Source organism: Crocuta crocuta, unplaced genomic scaffold, assembly GCF_008692635.1.
Source record: "Crocuta crocuta isolate KB4526 unplaced genomic scaffold, BGI_CrCroc_1.0 scaffold127, whole genome shotgun sequence".
Lineage (NCBI taxonomy): Eukaryota > Metazoa > Chordata > Mammalia > Carnivora > Hyaenidae > Crocuta > Crocuta crocuta.
In genome coordinates, this window is record NW_027532008.1 from 2,316,147 (window position 1) to 2,321,611 (window position 5,465).

The 5,465-nt window shown below is 46.9% G+C and overlaps 1 protein-coding gene and 1 pseudogene across 1 annotated transcript in view; both read left to right on the forward strand.

Moving 5' to 3' along the window:
• Positions 1-340: 340 nt before the first annotated feature.
• On the forward strand, positions 341-841 carry LOC144241076 (large ribosomal subunit protein uL15 pseudogene; annotated as a pseudogene).
• Positions 842-4,580: 3,739 nt separating this feature from the next.
• Positions 4,581-5,465, forward strand: part of IFI6 (interferon alpha inducible protein 6) — a 4,515-nt gene continuing 3,630 nt past the window's right edge. The window contains exon 1 of the mRNA XM_077775861.1: positions 4,581-4,670. The gene's annotated coding sequence lies outside the window, so the exon portion shown is untranslated. The remainder of the gene's footprint in view (positions 4,671-5,465) is intronic.

The following is a 5,465-nucleotide window of genomic DNA, read 5'->3' on the forward strand; positions in this document are numbered from 1 at the left end:
AGGAACACATCATCACGGACCACTGTCCCATAACTCAGGCTTCAATTTTTTTTTTTAAAGATTATCTTTTGAAGTCATCTCTTCACCCAGTGCGGGGCTTAAGCCCACAAGGCCGAGATCAAGAGTTACATGTTCCACCAACTGAGCCAGACAGGTGCCGCTCAGTCTTCTTGTAAGGATAGCTAGAGCTGGTCTCTGGTAGATAGTTTCCAAACACAGTCAGCATCCGTTTCTTCCCTTCCTCTACATCCATGCCATTCCTCACATCAAGAGACGGAGTCTGTTTTCCTCTTCTCCTTGAACTTGGATAGGCCTTGTAATTTGCCTTAACTAACAGAATATGGCAGCTCTTTCATCTGGGCTGCCATCCAGACTGAGGAAGACCCAGAAACTTTGGGGCCACGTGGGCCATGGCCACAGCCTCACTGGCAAGCACCAGAAGCGCCCAGGAGGCCAGGGTAATGCTGGTGGCATGCATGACGACAGGATCAATCTTGACAAATATCATCCAGGCTACTTTGGTAAAGTTGGTAGGAGGCATTGTCACTTAGAGAGGAACCAGAGCTTCTGCCCAACCGTCAACTTTGATAAACTGTGGACGTTGGTCCGTGAGCAGACATGAGTACATGGTGCCAAAACCAAGACTGGAGCTGCTCCTCTCGTTGAGGTGGTGCGATCAGGCTACTACAAAGTTTTGGGAAAGGGAAGGCTCCCCAAATAGCCTGTCGTTGTGAAGACCAGACTCTTCCGTAGAAGCACTGAGGACAAGATTAAGGGTGTGGAGGGAAGCCTGTGTCCTGGGAACTTAAAGTCACATGGAGGGAGGCTCATTAAATACTAATAAGTCCTTTAAAAAAGAGAGAGAGAGAGAGAAAGAGAGAGAGAGAGAGAGAATATGGTAGAAGTGACACTGTTCTAGCTCCAGACCTAAGCTTTAAGAATATCGGCAGCTTCCATTTCCTCCCTCTTAGAAGACAGCCACCATGTAAGAAATCCAACAGAGGATCCACAGAGAGCCTCATACTGTGAGGAAGTACATGCCAGCCATGTGAAGACACCATATTAAGAGAGATGACTGACTCGTGCTTGGGTGTTCCCTCCATCCCGGTTGAAGTGCCATTTATGTAAGTGAAAAAGACACCTTTGACATTTCTTTTCCTACAAACACCTGTAAACACCACATGAAGCCTATGGACACCCAAGTAAGCCTCACCCAGATTGCAGAATTGTGAGAAATGATAAATTGCTGTTGTTTTATGCCTTTAAGTTGGGGGGAGTTTTGATTCAGCAATAAATAATTGAAATATGGCCTTAATACTTTGCAAGGATTGTTCCTTAAAGCAGGATGATGGCTTACAACAAATGAGGTCAAGATGCTAGAACTTCCATGGTAGAGTGTTTAAGAAGAGGTCGGAAAGTTCAGGGAGAGGGGTGCCTGGCAGGCTCAGTGGGAATAGCTTGCGACTATTGATCATGAGTTCAAGCCCCACGTTGGATGTAGAGATTACTTAAATAAAACTTAAAAAAAAAAAGAAAAAGAAAGGTCAAGGAGGTGGGAATGGAAGATCCAAGAGCTCAGCACCTGACTATGTTCTCTAGAGAGCCGAGAGGACACTCTTTACTAAGGCAATAAGGGGTTCACTGAGAAAGGTGACATCAGAAATCAGTGGTGTCTGTCTTTAGTAGGATGAGATGAAGACAGAGAGATGCTGCCATGGAACTGGGATCCCTAATATCAGTGGTCATAACTGATTCTGGGAGGCCTGATATGGGGCTTGAACTCACAAACTATGAGATCATGACCTGAGCCAAAGTCAGACGTTTTAACTGACTGAGCCACCCAGGCACCCCCTCCTTTGATTTTTTCTTTTCTTTTCTTTTCTTTTCTTTTCTTTTCTTTTCCTTTCTTTCTTTAACATTTATTTATTTTTTAGAGACAGAGAGAGACAGGGCATGAGCAAGGGAGGGGCAGAGAGAGAAGGAGACACAGAATCTGAAGCAGACTCCAGGCTCTGAGCTGTCAGCACAGAACCCGACGCGGGGCTCGAACCCACGAACCGTGAGATCATGACCTGAGCTGAAGTCGTATGCTTAACCAACTGAGCCACCCAGATGCCCTTGATTTTATTTTTAAGTAATCTCTACAGACTGGGTAATTCTCAAGAATTAATTAATTATTAATTAATTCTCTATCCATATCTATATTTTTAAGTGGTCTCTACACCCAACATGAGGCTTGCACTTACAAACTCAAGATCAAGAGTCATATGCTCTACTGACTGAGCCAGCAAGATGCCACTTTTTTTTTTTTAATGTTTATTTATTTTTGGGAGAGAGAGACAGAGCGTGAGTGGGGGAGGAGAAAAGAGAGAGGGAGAGACAGAATTTGAAGCAAGCTCCAGGCTCTGAGCTGTCAGCTCAAACTAACATGCTGTGAAATCATGACCTGAGTCGAAGTCAGGTGCTTAACCGACTGAGCCACCCAGGTGCTCCTGCCAGATGCCCCTTTCATTTTTCATTTAAAAAAAAATCAAGAGCTGGGGAGCCTAGGTGGCTCAGCTGGTTAAGTGCCCAGCTCTTGATTTCAGCTCAGGTCATGATTTCATGGTTCATAAGATCTAGTCCCACATTGGGGTCTGTGCTGACAGCACAGAGCCTGCTTGGGATTCTCTCTCTCCCTCTCTCTGCCTCTCCCCCACTTGTGCAGTCTCTCTAAATAAATAAATAAATAAATTTAAAAAATATATATCAAGGGGCGCCTGGGTGGTTCAGTCAGTTGAGCGTCTGACTTCAGCTCAGGTCATGATCTCTCAGTTTGGGGGTTCGAGCCCCACATCGGGCTCTGTGCTAGCAGCTAGCTCAGAGGCTGGAACTAGCTCAGAGCTCTAACCCTCCCCTGCTCACGCTGGCTCTCTCTCTCTCAAAAATAAATAAAACATTAACATTTTTTAAAAAATATATCAAGAGCTGGGGTGCTGGGTGGCTTATTCAGGTTGAGCATGTGACTCTTACCCCATTCAGGTCATGGTCCCAGGTCCCAGGTCATGGGATTGAGCCTTGCATCTGGCTCCCCACTAAGCATGGAACTTCTTAAGATTCTCTCTCTCTCTCTCTCTCTCTCCCTCTCTCCCCAACTTGTGCTCTCTCTAAAAAAGGGGGGGGGAATATTAAAAAAAAATCAAGAGCTAATAAGCAGAAGACTGACATTAGTCACCACAATGGAAAATCACATTCCCTTATCCAGATCCTAGATCTAAGTTCACAGAACCAGAACCTCTTGACTATAGGCCCTGCCCCAATAAGGAACAACTCTGCAGTGACGGGTAGCACAGTTACGTAGAATAAGTGCTCCTCCAATCCTTCCCCAAAGGGATCTGCTTCCACTTGCCGGGGCAATTGTGCATTAGGAAAAGAATATTCAGCATTGTCGAAGATTGCTAGACACGGAGTTGGAGCTGACACAGAAAGTCGGAGACACAAAACACCAACAGAGCTTTCTGGCGGGAGTAGGAACTCAGGCCAGGTGATAGATCGAGTCTAGCCTCAATCCGGTGGTTTACATGATCCTGCAGCTACAATGTGGCTGGTGGCGCCTGTGCTGGATAACGTTTCCGTAGGGAGTTTATGGAAGCTCAAAAAGGAGAGAGTTGCAGTGAGGAGCCCTGAGATTCTGGAGTAAACATACTCACCATGGTCCATTTGAACAAAAGGTCCTCATTCTCCCCACTTTTTTTAAATGTTTACTTTTGAGAGAGAGACAGAGAGACAGAGCACGAGCGGGTGAGGGACAGAGAGAGAGGGAGACACAGAATCCGAAGCAGGCTCCTGTTAGCAAAGAGCCTAACACCGGGCTCGAACTCACAAACTGAACCATGAGATCATGACCTGAGCCAAAGTTGGACACTTAACTGACTCAGCCACCCAGGTGCTTCTCTCCCACTTTTTTTCTATTATTTATTATTATTTTTAAATTTACATCCAAGTTAGTAAACTTGGTCCTGGATGTGGATGCCAGGTAGCTGTATGTCTTCAGCCAGATGGTATCAGAGAGGCAGCGCAGCAATCCAATATGATGGAAGTGGTAAATTCAGGGCTGGGCTCATAGGGTTCAGAAGGCAGAAGTAAATCAAATGAATAGGCAGCTAGGACTCCCATGGCATCTAACTCTGTTGATCTGACACCTCTCCTTTAACTCACATCTATGGTCTCATGAAGGGTTCCAGGATGCAGAAAGTTCTCAATAAATGGTAGGCATGATTATGAATTGAGTTGAATTGTGGAAGCTCTCTGTGTCCCAGAGGACCTGGCGTTCCGGCTTCACTAAGCCCGGTAGGACCACAGATCCCGCTCTAGCATGATCTGCTTTGAATACTCTTAGCTATTCAGAAAATCCCTGGCTTGCATTACAAGCTCCTGTTAATGGATACAGTAGAGATTCCGTCACTGAGCAGAGCTGGAGGAAAAGGAGAAAAGAAACTACAGAATGAGTGCAGGAAATGGAAAGTCTGATGAGGATTGGTTGCTTGCCCGGCTGGGGAGGGGAGGAAACAATCCAAATGGGACTATAAAAAGCCAGCCTTCAGCCCCAGAGCTATAACCTCACTGCTGTTCCCATCTACATCTACCATCAGGCTCCGGGAAGGAAGACTCCTCCTCTCCCCTCCTCCAAGGTAAACCCAGAAGCCAGGAAATGTGGATGTAGAGCTGCCAAACCTTTGCCAGGCTGCCTGCCTGTGAGCCTTATGCCCCGGGAGCAGGACACCATTCTTCAGGGAGGCTATACTCGTGGGTCCCCTGTAGTGCCCTGGGCTAAGACTGGTCTGAGGAGGTGGGTTGGGGCCTTTTGGGGGGGGGTGTTGCCAAACCCCAGACTTAGGTTGTAGGTATCAAGGCAGCAATCTATGGCCTTAACTCTAGCACTTCACTTCTTTGGGCTTTAGCTTGTCATGTAAAACCGAGATCAAGCTACCTTACCTGCCCAAAGGACTGGGCCATGTCTGAGACCCATTTAACGCAAGATCTAACGTGACAATGAGTTCATCTTTGAGGGTAGATGAAGTTATCGGAGTGGTTGCTAAAAGTGTGGGTTTTGGGGGTGCCTGGGTGGCTGAGTCAGTTAAGCTCAGACTTGGGCTCAGGTTAGTGAGTTGGAGCCCTGCATCAGGCTCCCTGCTGTCAGCGCAGAGCCTGCTTGGCATCCTGTCTTCCCTCTCTCTCTGCCCCCTCCCTCCCCCTTTTCTCAAAAATAAACATTTTTAAAAAGTGTGGATTTGGGCATGAGTCTAGGCTGCAACAATTTGCTGTGTGACTGTTGTTGCCACGAGGAAACTGAAAGCCCACGGCTCCTTAGAGGGGTCCTGGGCTCAGTCCAGAGCACCTCGCTGCTTTTTATGGACTCCTCCTCAAATAGGAAGGGAAAACAACCACGCGGGTCCAAAGGAACTCTGAAGACTCATCTCCGCACC